The 15,079-nt window shown below is 32.0% G+C and overlaps 1 protein-coding gene across 5 annotated transcripts in view; it reads right to left on the minus strand.

The window, feature by feature from the left end:
* Positions 1–15,079, minus strand: part of LOC128986826 (connectin-like) — a 272,786-nt gene that overhangs the window by 20,272 nt on the left and 237,435 nt on the right. For all 5 annotated transcript variants that reach the window (XM_054407376.1, XM_054407378.1, XM_054407377.1 and 2 more), the window contains one exon: positions 14,128–14,147. The gene's annotated coding sequence lies outside the window, so the exon portion shown is untranslated. The remainder of the gene's footprint in view (positions 1–14,127; positions 14,148–15,079) is intronic.

Below are 15,079 nucleotides of genomic sequence, written 5' to 3' on the forward strand. Positions count from 1 at the left end.
TATCAGGATAGTACTGCTGGTAGTCGTAGTAATCACTAGTGCGGACGTTAATCCACACCAGGGAGTATCGCATCCACAGTGCATGCCTATAAATATTTGTGACCTCCTAGTAGCTGGATTACAGGACGACGCCACCGTCTATATTAATGGTTGAATCAATAAACATCAAGGAACTTATTTTAAGACTACTTTAATTAGTGTAATTTTTTAGATAAAAGTTTCATAATTGACTATGGTCAGTTTGTCATTATAATCAGGAGTTAAACAATCAAAGCCAGCTGTGAACCATCCAAAAGCTTCATGAAATTTCTAACAAAGACTGCTACATCTATGAGCATTATATTTACTCAGTAGCCATGAATATTGGAACCTAAAGCTGTATGGATCATAAACATAAACAAATGACGTAACCAGTCCGAATCCTATACTAATAACATTAACACACGGAAAGTTGCATTTAAGTAATATAAAAAAGATTTTTGCTTTCGGGTTTTTTTTTGTGCTTGACACTTTTTTTTCTTTACGATGAATACCGATTTCTTTTCTAATATTCGTGACAGTATGACGCTTTAGTATTCAGAGATTTTAAGTTCTTCAGGGAATACCTTCTAAAACGACGTACTTTAAACACAGATTGACGTACAAAAGAAAGGGATTGTTGGAAGTGTTCAGTCGGTTTGCGTTGGTTGAGTTTCATCTCTTCTAACACAAAGCCAACATGATATCATCCCAGCGAAATGTAGCGACGTATAACACATAACGTGGAAACGATCAGTTCCTTTGTTGTCTTTCGACATATAGACTGTGATACAATAATGGCATCGTTTTAGTGTAGATCAGATGTTAAGACTTTGATAGCTTTGGATTTCTTAAAAGGCATTTCAGTATTTGTTTTTTTCAAACAATACTTTGAAGAAATTTAATGTTTCGTTATTTGAGATGACTAGGGTATATTTATTTTATGCCTAAATGAATTTTCTTATTTTTTAAATATTAAAATTATTACATCTTACTTCGAATAACCTAGAACATTTCGATACATTAAAAAAAAATTCACTTTATTATAATTACTTAGCCTTTTCACATGTTTTTATATTTTTAACAACTATTATTAACAACAATTATTATTTTTTTAATTATGATGAATGTTATCTTGCTACGTATGAGTAAAAGAGATACTTAAAATGGTAGTAATATTTCCGTAAAATTTCGGCAAAAAATATCCTACACAAATTATAAATAGTTCATTATTCATATTTTTTTTGCTTTCATTTTCAAACTTTGTGATAAAACCGCGGCTGCATTTGATATATATACTTAGAGTATATGGGTGGATTTAAAGTATTGGCTCAACATCATTGTTTACCTACACATCACATAATTTATATCATATGATTTGTTAATGACGAGATGAAACGGTAAATCCAATGATGAACGTATTGAAAAAAGAGAAAGTTATTATTATTATTATTTTTTTTTTTTGCGGACTCTTTTAACCTTGCATTTGCCCGTCCACATAGACTATTTACAGATCTGTGCGTGGAACGTATCCAGCAAAGCAAGGGGTGAGCCGGTACAGTACAAAGGTGAACTGTACTGATAAATGTTTGTGGCAGTGACCAGGATCCGAACCCACGACACCACTGCCTTGGGCCCGAAGTCCGTGACGCTACCGACTGAGCCAGCGACTTACCAAATTGCTTACTCAGTAAACTAAAACTAAACATTATTAGTCCAAATAATAACTTAAATATGTAAACTGGATGTGCCAGTTTCATTTGGCAAAAATCTGCCTGCCTCACAGTTCAATATGCCCTAACTATTTCGATATTTAATTTTAGATCAAACACATGAATGTGATAGAACAACCCCTAACATGAAATTATTATTGTATTAAAACTGAAATAGCAACCCAGCAGACGCACAGGCAGCACTTGCCTATGTCTGCTGTATTTCTTACAATCAATTTAATTTAGTTTATACAGAAATGTTCTTTTTTATTCTTCGACTTAGTTTTATTTTTTAAGTATTTTGTATTAAAAAGTGTGTCATTGTTTTCTGTATATATTATGTGGAAATAAAAAAACATTCATTCATTCATTATTAAATTTACCATTTAAAAACTGCAATTTTGATTCATTAAAAACATTATACCCACAGACCTAAGGTGTTTCACAGCTGCATGCACAAGCCACTTGTCTACTCCGTCTTGAGCGATCAGAAAGCCATAATCATACGAACGTGTACCAAATACGGATGAAGAATAAACTCGATTTCCCGCCAAACCTAACGCCCTGATCCCTTTGGCGGGAATGTGCTGCAAGATAAGAGCGCTCATAAGCTGATGTCTACGTGATGTACTGATGCGTTTCCGATTCCACCTCTAGACTCAAATTAGGCGCAAATAACTTTTACCTGTACACGAAAAGTAACATCAAACATACTTGTGGTTTCAGGTAAAACAAGATTTTTTTTGCTAAATATCTAGTTATATTTTAATTTTATGTTTTACTTTTTCAAATTCAATAAAACGTTTGAAAAAATATCGAAATATTTCAGTTTAATAGGACGTTTTTGAGGTTAAGAATTAAAGTCTGGACTTTTAAATAAAGTGATGACCGCTTTCCTTAAGCCGGGTTTTCCTAGGCGCGGAATCGGCGAGCGGAGAGAGGAACGCGGAGAGCGGACTCCGCTTGTCTTAGGCAATTTAATGTTACTGTTTTCCTAGAAGCGGAGCGGAATGCCATGTTAATTTCAATTCCGCTCTCCGCGTTCCTCTCTCCGCTCGCCGATTCCGCGCCTAGGAAAACCCAGCTTTAAGCCTGGCTGACACTACGTTTAGTAGGTACGTAGGTACGTAGGTACGAAGGTGTGGGCAAACTGTTCTTGCTACCAAATGTAGCATCAAATGCAATTTTATCAAAATAAGTGGTCGAATTTGCATTAAGGATATACGTGTCTGTAATATTAGTTTTGTATATTTATTGTTTTATTTGTTCTGGTACAGATTTAGCAATAGTGAGAAAATTATTAGTTTATTCTTTTAAAAAGATAAATACTCGCTTTTTCGTAAAAGATTTATTTATGTATAATGTTTAGTAATGAATAAAATGGCTTGAAATGGATATTTGTATTATTACATCAGAATAAAGTGTAACGAATAGCAGCTTGAGTTTGCCATACTGTTTAGACGGTTTGGTCTAAACTAATACAAACAAAAATTGTTTGTTCTAAAAATACATAAAAAAAATAGTCAACGTAGCTTTTTGCAGGAGACGAATAACTAAACCTACAAATATTGATATTACTTATAATAAGTTTTGACCACTAAACCTGGAATTTCTGCATTTGTTTATACCAAAATTGTCACGAGGTAATTGTCAACTAATTTTGAAACTTACCACCAAACACAATAGCGACCACAATATTAATATACGTATATATTAGTTGATAATCTTAATTGAAAAATCTCATTGTCTTAATATGAAAAAACTTTAATTGTTAAGAATATTTACAACAATTTAGGGAAATGCTAAAAAAACACGTTTGGATTAATATCCAACCATGGCTTGTGATAATTTCAATGTCCTCGACAGATTTATGAAGCTATAGAGTCAGGCATCTGAATGCGATCACCATAATGTCATAGATACATCACACTGAGAAAAAAATCGAGTTTTTGACCTTAATGGTATAGGATATAATGGACGTTCGTTTGTCAATACGTATGTTTAGTGTTGAAGTTATTTGTCTGTAGTCATCATACAAAATACAGCAGATAACCTCCAAACAGTCAACAGGAGAATATTGATGTTACTAAGCTTTTAGTTTCTACACTGTGCAGTTTTTATCTATTCCTATGATTACAAAAATAAAATGGTTGTACACTAAATATCGGAGAACCTTCGGACTGCGTGAATTTGGAGTAGTTTTATGAAGAATGTATCAATAACAATTTTGTTTGGCGTTAACCGCCTTATAAGATGGAGTTCACTACAAGTAATCGAGACAAGACTATGCGCATTTTTAGCAAATTTCCCTATATATAGGGAAGTAGCTATTACCGTAGTTGGCACGGTATGACCTGGAGGCGGGATATTTTGCTGTGTTAAAATGGTTCTAGTGAGACTGTTACTTTAATCAGGATTAAATTGACACTAAAATTCATTTAAAGAATAATTAAAAACTGAGCTCCTAGCACTAAAACAGAAGTTTTTATCAGTAAATTAACAGCAAAATATTATTTCGTTGATTCTAGATTGTTGTGACTTTGAATTAGAGTTCATAATAAGCACGCATTTGAATAAACTCTTTTATTGAAAGTAATATTTACAACTGCAAATTGAAAAGGTAAACATTGTTTTTGTAACTAATGACAACAGCTGATAATATACAGTATAAAGAATACTACAATCTCCCCCACTTATTTTCAACTCATTTTGTAACATAGTCTTTAAGGTAATCTGGAGCTTTATGAGTGCGGGTTGAACATCGTACTCGTGGTCGTGGTGATGTTGGTTGTAAGTTCTCTTCAGCTGGTAATTGGACTAATTCTGGAACTTGGATAGGAACTTGCTGTTGCGGAAGTATGGGTACTTGCATTGGGACTTGTGGAATTATGGGAACTTGATTAGGTACTTCTTCACATTCGTTGAAACGAACCTTCTTTACTTGAGTTTTCCGGAGTTGGTCTAGATGACGTTTCAGTGTTCTTCCAGAATCTAACCTTACAATATAGTGAAGAGTCCCTAGTTTCTGTATAATCTCACCAAATGTCCATATATATTTATTATTTTGTGAATACTCCCTAATGAGAACTCTCTCCCCCACATTGAATGTTCGAACTCTTATTATTGAAGGAGGATTCTTTGCCGGATGGTAAGGTCGAAGAGCATCCAGCTTGATGCGGATCCTACGATGAAGATATCGTTCTGCAGGTGATTGTCCATTTGAGAGAGGAGTGGCGCGATATTGTTGAAGAATCTCTTGAACCTTTGTATGTATTTGACGATGGTCATCTTCCAATGCTTTTAATCTTTGCTTCAAAGTCTGGATAGTTCTTTCAGCAAGACCATTTGTAGCTGCATGTCCAGGTGCAATCAGTTTCTGGAAAATTCCATTGGATGAACAGTATTTCTTGAATTCTGCGCTGGTGAAAATTGTGGCATTGTCTGATACCATCACTTGAGGATAGCCATTAGATGAGAAAATATTGTCGAGAAGAATAATAGTATTAGAAGTTGTAGGAGCATTTCTCAATACTTTAACTTCTACCCACTTTGACTTGGCACACACACAAACAAGAAAGTAGTGGTTTTGAAAAGGCCCCGCGTAATCTATATGAATACGCTCCCAGTTTTCTTCTGGCTCTACCCATGGATGAAGGGGTGCTTTGGGAGGATTGAATTTTATGTGGGCGCAAATTTCACACGATTGGACTAATTTCTCTATATCCTTGTCAATCCCTTGCCAATAAACGTATCTTCGGGCTAATTGTTTCATCTTTGTAATACCAATGTGAGTAGCATGTAGTTGCTGTAAGACTTGAGGTTGAAGGCTGTTAGGAATGACAGCACGAGTTTCCTTGAAAAGTACTCCGTTGTCCAATGTGTATGGTAGGTCAGCAGAAGAAGACAAAAGTGTCCTTTTAATTTCTCTAAGATTTTGGTCAGCTTCAGTTTCCCGGGCTAGAATAGTTGCATTTAAATGTTCAGAAGATATTTCAAAAATTGTTTCTGAATGTAGCAAGGTAACTTCATTGTTTAGGAAAATGTCTAAGGTTTCAGAATGTTGAGTCACTGGAGCTCTGGATAAACAATCAACATTAGCATTTGCTTCCCCTTTCTTGAAACGTATTGAATAGTTAAACCCTGATAGAAAAGATGCATAACGGAGTAGACGGCTGGAAGTCATGGGTGGTAAGGATTTGCTTTCATGGAAAATTCTTGAAAGAGGGGCATTATCTGTAATTAAGGTGAAGTGAAGTCCATACAGATAATTGTAAAAATGACTGACTCCAAACACTATCGCAAGAGCTTCTCGATCGAGCTGACTGTAATTTCGCTCTGATGGAGTTAAGGATCTGGATGCGTAAGCGATCGGTTTCTCTTCATCGTCAATTATGTGACTCATTACAGTTGTGGTTGGGCAAGCATCCAATTCTTTGGTCAAAAACTGTGGAAAATTCAGAAAATATGTCATCAATTGAATGGAAGGTTTCGGAGACATTGAAAAAGTTAGGTTGATTTGAACCATCATCTATTTCTTGTAGACTTATATGTAAGTGTCGAATCCACACTCTTCCTAGGACAATTATCGCAAATAATTATTGCTGGACAATTATCAGGAACTATATACATATCTTCAATTGATTTATGGTTTTTGTAAGTAACCTCAACTGTAACTTTGCCCAATGGTTTAAATACATTATTTGTATAAGCACGGAAATACACATTAGTTGGGTCAAGTTTGACGTTGAGATTTAACTCATTGAAAGCCTTTTCTGGTATTAATGTAAATCCTGCTCCGGAATCTATCTCAAAACGCATTGGCTTGTTATCAATTGAAACTGTAGCAAAATACTTTTGTGAATCGGGTAAATTTGATCGTTCGTTCTGGTCAAATATGTCTATGATATTAGGTTTGGTAACTGGATGAACTTCACTGATTTGATTTAAGCCTAGCGGAATGTCATCTGAGGTTGAAGAAATGTACTTTGTTGAATTGAACTTAGATTGATTGGTAGAAGACTTATTTTTCATTTGGGTTGAAATGCTAACTTTAGCTACATGGCCTTGTTTCGAACAGGAAGTGCAATGAAGTGATGACTTGCTAGTGCGACACTCAGTTGCGCGGTGATTATTTCTACCGCATCGAAAGCAAAGATCTCCAAAACCTAGGCGATTGAAATCTACTTTTGATTGAGAACGATAAGTATAACCAGAATTTGGATTCTTACGGTAGTTTGAACGACTTCTCTGATGTTTTGTACCTACATTTGAAAGTTTATTGATATCTACATCAGTTGGAATTAAATGCTGATGTTTGTTCAAAGCCTGGGTCTCTAATCGGGAAGCTTCCAAAGCAGTAGCTTTGGTTACAATGTCTTTGAATGAAGTAGTGTCTGATTGTAATAACTGTTCTCGAATCCAGTCATCTTTTAAGCCTCTTATGAATTGAGCTCTTAAAAATGTATCTGAGACTGAAACTTGTTTTGAACATTCACACTGGACTGTAAATTCACATTCAGACAGGTCTTTTTGTAGTGAAGCTATGTATTCAGGAATTGATTGATTTGCTTTTTGATAAGTGTTTAAAAAGTAATGTTGTGAAACTACTACGTTTCTGTGTGGTGAAAGCATGTCACGTAGTGATTTGACCAAAGTAGCAAAATCTAGGTCTTTGATCGGTTTTTCAGGTCCAATTAATGATGAAAGATTATTGTAATGAATAGAGCCAATTGAAGCGCTAAGAAGTTGTGCTTTTTTCCTTTCATTTGAGATGTTTTTGACAGCAAGATAATTTTCAAAGCGTTCCAAATAGTTTTTAAATTTTTCCTTTTTCTGATCGAAATTTTCAAATGGTTGAATACTTACTAACGTATTACTCTGCTGTACTGGAGGTTGAAGTTGAAGTTTTTCGGTAATCTTCGTTGCAAGTGTAGCTGCAAGTGTGACTTGGCTCTCAGTGAATGCTTTCAGTAGTGCTGTAAATTGTTCTGCATCCATAATGTACAAAATCGAAATTTAGAAAAGGTTTTAGATCCAAATAATGAGTAGAAATTTTGAAAAACTTTTCCTCGTCGCCAATTGTTGTGACTTTGAATTAGAGTTCATAATAAGCACGCATTTGAATAAACTCTTTTATTGAAAGTAATATTTACAACTGCAAATTGAAAAGGTAAACATTGTTTTTGTAACTAATGACAACAGCTGATAATATACAGTATAAAGAATACTACATAGATACATACAGTATTTACCCAATAAAAAATTTTCCTAGTAGTGTATGATGTTATATTTCCTAGTCTGTTGATATGATGCATAGGTATTTATTTTTGACTAATATAAATTGTCATATAGTTTTGTTTTGTTGTTGTCATAATAGTTTTATATGAGTTGTTGAAAATAGAAGTGTGGTATTAAAAAGTAGTTTTTTCTAATTTTATCTTTATAGTTTTCATCACTTGAAGAAGGTAGGTGTGTAGTGTAAAACAACATTGTCCTGTAGGTTAACACAATTCCTAACCTACTGAGTTTTTAAATGTAGCTTTTTAAATGTACCACGATTCAAGAGACTTAAAAACGTGGGTCCTATTACAAAATATTTTATGACAAATTAAACAGGAATTCTACAATAATAATACGAAGTAACGGGTGGTCCACAATAACCGCTAACATTTTGTTTTGTGACAGCTCAACTAATTCAACTCAACTAGTTCTATGAATTTTATATATATATATATATTTCTTTTGAGTTTATTTTAATTCCATTAATTATTTTAATTCATGGGTTAGAGAAATGATTTTTGCATTAAATGTTACATTAACAAGTGTAATAGACATTGGTAGCTGTCCAAACTATATAAATCTTCTAATGGAGTGGGCATACAAATAAATAACAAACGAAATCTATGCAATGTCGAACAATTGTCGGTTATCGACAACACCCCATCACCCGGTTGCAGCATATTTCTTTGAGTTTTAATAAACTGATTGCTTTTTTACACAGTGTTATTTTATTTATTACTTCACACCCACAAAACAAACATTGCATATATTTCACACATTATTAATTTCATTCCACCTCCATGTAAAAAAATTGAATAGTTTGAACAAATTATTGTATCAAAAATTCTATTAATTAAGGAACCATCCAACGCAAAAATGATCTCTTTACCCCTTAAATTTGCTGAGCTGTCACAAAACAAAGTGTTAGCGGTTATTATAAGACAACTCGACAGATTTATAAGGGTTTTATTACTTACAGTAAAATAAAGAATAAACGTACAGTAATCAATTTTATCTTTATGTTTTTCATCTGAAGACACATAAAAGCAAATTATTACTCGACCCAGGCGTTACAAAATTAAGTGTACATTAATATACTTAGAGTAGTTTGAGAAATTACATAACTCGATGAATTAAATACTTGATATCGTAAACTATGTACATACCGATTTACTATGTAAATATCGTTACATCGATATTTTTGTTTTCCTTTACGATACATTGCAAATTGAAAGCGGATCTTAAAGCTAAAATATAGTCTATTATATGGATTTAGAAATCAAATTCTTCTAAGCTAACCTAACATCACCAACCAAACTTGCTGTAACATTTAAAAATTCCGTTTGATAACAGAAAAGGTGAGTTAATCCAGTAAATTTGTATTTAAATTTACTCATAGCGAGAAAGTTTTGGGGTAGTTTTGATTTTTTCCATTTCTTATGTATTTTGGGGTGCTGAATCCGAATCTGAGGTTTGCCAACAAAAATTCTTGACGCAACATTGACAAATACCCCCATCGCAGCAAACCTGCCGACTAAGCGAATTTCCATTTGTCTGAATTGATTTTCAGTTAAATATATTTTAATAACAATAGGTTTAACGAGTACCTAGGTTTGCTGCTACAAGGAAACTAATAAAGTGTGTTTTTGAGTAAAATATTGATAGCTTAGTACAAAATAAATAAATTTGCCAAGTTTGATCAAAATATATTCATAAACAAGCAAACTACAACATTTGACAATATTCTCCATAAGAATAACATGGGAATTTTAAATTTACAATTTTTTTTAATTTTCTCCGTTACTAATAATCGTACAAAAATACTTTTGTATACTAAATTATTTGTTTTTTTTAAGCTCTTTAAAAAGGTCTAAAGAGAAATTGGGAAATTTTGTGTTTTGAGGGTCAAAAGTGAGAAAAACCAATTTTTACCCCATAAAACCCCCCGTAAAGCCCCGTTCCCATGGTCCGATCGTGCTGGTTCGCGAACTCATTCAAGTTTATCCCGCTTTACACCTTTAAACCAAATTTCATCAAAATCGGACAAAAATTACTCAAGTTATCGCGTTCACGGACGTATATATATATATATATATATATATATATATATATATATATAAGTCTATAATATATATATATACATATATAAAAATTTGAACGAATAGTGTTTTTGGCCTCTGGGGACATCAAAATGAAAAAGTAAATCGGTCCCGGGTCTAGGTCTTACCGTGCCACCTACGGTAATAGCTACTTCCCTATAGGGAAATTCGCTAAAATGAGAAAAATATGGAAAAATGATATTTTTTTGTAATATTTAGCTTATTACTCAGAAACTATCAACTTTTTGTTATTAGTCTATATTATAAAAATTAAAGTACACAAAATTTGCTACAAAATGTATCCCTAATGTGGTAATCTCCGATGAACCGTTTAGGCTCCAGAGCTATTTGAAAATTGGAACATTTTGTGTTAGTTTTTAAATTTCTCCAATTAATCTGTCAATGACATATATTCATTGTATATGCCCAGGCAATGGTATTATATAAATCCAAAGTTTTAAAATTGATTAATTTTGTGTTACTGAACCGTTGACTTTTCATTTAGTGTACAGAAAAGTTACACAAACTGTTGCCGTTTAAATTATCCTCGCTCAGAGGGTTGTAATGAGGCAGATTCTGGCAAACGTTAAGATGCATTATTTGTGAGCATTCTAGCTTGTTCATCTTGACAATAAAAAAAGGTTAAAAGTAAAAAAAAATACACATAATAATAAGTAATACCAAAATCAAAATTATCAAAATTAAAATAACAGCAATCAGTTAATCATGTAATATCGTATGCACCTGATGACGTGATATTTAGATATAATAAAAATGTTATGTACTCATATACTGTTGCTAAGCATTTACATTGTGTGTAGATTTGATAGATTGTAGGTTCTAGGGCGTAGGGCATAGGCCTACATGTGAGTGGTAAGGGTTAATTGACTTAAGATAGTCAATACAAATTTTGGCTAGAAAACTAAATCCAACGTTGCCTCACTGCCCCCAACTCAAGCAGCTGTGTGGACATAACTCGCTTAGGGTTTACATTAACATTCGGGTGAATGAATGGGGGATGAAAAAAATAGTATTGTCCTATGGTAACAACAGTGCCAATCACTCTAAGCCATGCATCGGTCTTGAAATTTTAAACACAAAATTTTATAATGGGTGCCAATACGATTGAGGATGTACAATGTGCTGTGATGCTAGAGTCTAAGTAAGTAAGAAAGTAAGTATAGTACCAAACGCACATTCCTTCATTTATTAACTTGTTAAATCTACACACAATATAAATGCTTAGCAACAGTATATGCCTACATAACATTTTATTATTTACGTATATCTAAATATCACGTCATCAGGTGCATAAGATATGATTAACAGATTGCTGTCATTTTAATTTTGATAATTATGATTTTGGTATTACTTATTATTATGTGTAATTTTTTTTACTTTTAACATTTTTTTACTGTCCAGATGAACAAGCTAGAATGCTCAATAATAATGCATCTAAACGTTTGCCAGAACCTGCCTCATTACAACCCCCTGAGCGAGGATAATTTAAACGGCAACAGTTTGTGTAACTTTTCTGTACACTAAATGAAAAGTCAACGGTTCAGTAACACAAAATTAATCAATTTTAACACTTTGGATTTATATAATACCATTGCCTGGGCATATACAATGAATATATGTCATTGACAGAATAATTGGAGAAATTTAAAAACTAACACAAAATGTTCCAATTTTCAAATAGCTCTGGAGCCTAAACGGTTCATCGGAGATTACCACATTAGGGGTACATTTTGTAGCAAATTTTGTGTACTTTAATTTTTATAATATAGACTAATAACAAAAAGTTGATAGTTTCTGAGTTATAAGCTAAATATTACAAAAAATATTTTTTTTTCCATATTTTTCTCATTTTTGTCAATGTTGCGTCAAGAATTTTTGTTGGCAAACCTCAGATTCGGATTCAGCACCCCAAAATACATATGAAATGGAAAAAATCAAAACTACCCCAAAACTTTCCTGGCAAAAACACAAATTAACTGAATTAAGTGGAGAATACTAAACGGAGTTTTTAAATGTTACAGCAAGTTTGGTTAGTTTTGTAGGTTAGTTTAGAACAGTTTTATTTTAATATATATTTTTAAATTATTGTTTGTTGATTCTGAACAATATTTATATAGGCTATCGTAGTTGTCAGCTGATATGTTTCAATTTGTTAATTTCGATATATCGAGAAAAAAATCATCGATAATAATGAATGTTCCCTTTAACAGGAAAGTACCGAAAATTCAAATCGTAAAATAACGGTTATGAGTAAGACAGTTTAAAAACATGGATTTCTTCATCAATAAAAAGCCGGACTAAAAAAGGCTCGCTGGTGAAACTTTGAGCGAAATGTTATACAAACAAAAGCGTCCGACCACAAACCGTTTCATGTATATTTGATGAACCGTTTTAGAAACAATATAAACTAAAATCACCACTTCATCGGTAACCCACAGGGATCTACACGGCTGGAACTATCAGATTGGGTTTGAAATAATAATGGAGAATGTTCAAACAACAGTATTCCATATTGATGATAATGTATTATTCCCTGCCATCAACATTAATAATTACCTTGCTTGGATGAAGCTCCTAATGAGTAGACAAACCATAATAGAATATTTAATTTGGTTTTAAAGTGTTTGATAGCAAATTGTATTTATATGGTTTTCTTACTTTTACAAACCATCCTTCCGATAGAAAACGCTTTAAAGTATTTTAAACAGTCTAATTAATTCTATATGAATATTTAATTCTAAAATATGTTTCCTAAATTAAACTTCTTTCCTTAAATATTGATCCTTTGACAGGAAACCAAAGGTGGTTAAATAAACAGTATTTTTTTAATTTGTTTAGTGTGAACTCTTGATAATACATTAAAAAAATATTTATCATTTAGATACACGTAAAAATTATTAATACTAGAGGTCGTCCAGTGGTCGAAAACTCGACCAAAATATGTAATGTACAGAGTTCTTTATTTTCACTTCATGTTGTAAATAAAACATGTGATTGTAATTTTTTAATTCGTTTTGATTTTCTGTTAATATTTCGTTGTTATATCGTCACCAACATTGCAACCTATAAGGCCCATGTTATTTTTTTTTTAATTTTCAACTTATTTCTTTGGCCTATTTTTGAACCTTTTTTTAATTTATATCTTCATTCTGAATATCAACATAAAAATACCTCTCTAACAATATGCGTAGATTTTTACTGCGATGCACACCAGCTGAGAAAAAAGGTTTTAAAGAAAAATGCTTGCCTATTATGTATATATAGATAAATATATTGAATTAAGGACAACTCATCATATTAATATAATTTACAACATCAATCAAAATAAATTTCATCCATTTTACGTGTAAAATTAAACAAACAGTGTTTGTTTTATTATTACTCTCTGTAAATATCTGTTTTTTTCGTTGGTAATACAAGAAAAAGGTTTTCATGATAAATCCATGGTGGAAGTAATGGAAGTTTAAAGTATAAAGTAATTGAGTTACAGAGCTAACTTTGAGTTTCTGCAACTTGTGATTTCGCTGACCATTTCAAATTCTCTGTGAGTCTTTTTTTACCTTGATATTATTTCGAAAACCCAGTTTTTAGCTGATAAATATATCTACCACCCTGAATATGGAGTTTAAATTGCTTTGATTTTAGGGTACTGCTGGTTAATAGGAAAGGTTATATTTCTTATTGATTCTACATCGGCATTACTTTTATGAAATGTAATTTGATATGTAATAAATTTCTGGTGTGATTAGCATTCAGTCGAAATACATTTGAAGGAATACACTATTATTGTAAAACCTATCATACTACAACATTTTGAGTGTAGGCTACTAGTATACATTATTGGACAATTCGAAAATATAGTCGGATTATTTTATTTAAATTTTCATTATTAAATTTTAAATGGGCTACAATAATTAATAATCAGTTATTATTTTAAAACGTGTACGCATGACTTGTTTTAAATTTACTAGAATATTGAAAATTAATAGGACACTTACCAGGTTTCATCCAACAGTATCTGAAAACATTACAGTGTCATTAACATTAGGTAACTGAAAATAATATCATTAACCAAAAAACCACCCAGAATTTAACTGGTCTTATAAGCAGTCATATAAAAAGAATAAATCAAACGTATATTGATCGATGCATTAATGAATGAGTTAGATTATTATACAGCCTGTGCAAATGAATATTCACTCATATTCGATTAATATAATATCATATCAGGTTAGTGTGTATGAAACTCATGTCATCAAATGATATGAGTTGTTCGTAATAATGCAGAAATGAACGGGGTGTAAATAATTTGTTTAGTTGCTCCAATACTGTATTATGTAGCTTAGACTTCGCTAGTTTGTGATCCATTTAATTGTTTAATGACAATTCATGCATCTTTTTGGTTTAATTTAATTCATTTTCACTTAAATTTACATTTTAATTTTCGATGGATTTTACGTTTAATGTGATGGTAATGAAACAATAATTCGTACCAAAAGAAAATAACTTAACAGGAGTTAATTAGCAAATTACAAATATGTAACAGGATTAATTTACCAATCAGTTTCATGCTAGAAAGATCATAGATGTATACAACTAGAATGTATGTTTTTTGTTCCTGTTTATCATTAGATTTTTTTAATAAATGTTTATAGGTGAGACAAGTTCTGCTATTGTTCTTTCAATATCAGCTTAATTTTGATGAATATTTCGTACATTAAATTATTTAAAATTTTAACTGGGCTCTATCCATACCTAGACATGTTCACCATATTTATATAGTGAAGAATTATTTATTAAAAAAAGGTTCGTGCATGAATATCAAAATACGAGTTGTAGGTATCTTTAATGTGCAATATATTGATACAAATATCACATTTTAGTTTATAGCTTATAGTTGTGTTAATGATTCTTAATATTGATTACGATAACCGTGCTAACAGACTTTTA

Source organism: Macrosteles quadrilineatus, unplaced genomic scaffold (assembly GCF_028750875.1).
Source record: "Macrosteles quadrilineatus isolate MER2022 unplaced genomic scaffold, UCM_ALF_1.0 Scaffold_2__2_contigs__length_208266976, whole genome shotgun sequence".
Taxonomy (NCBI): domain Eukaryota; kingdom Metazoa; phylum Arthropoda; class Insecta; order Hemiptera; family Cicadellidae; genus Macrosteles; species Macrosteles quadrilineatus.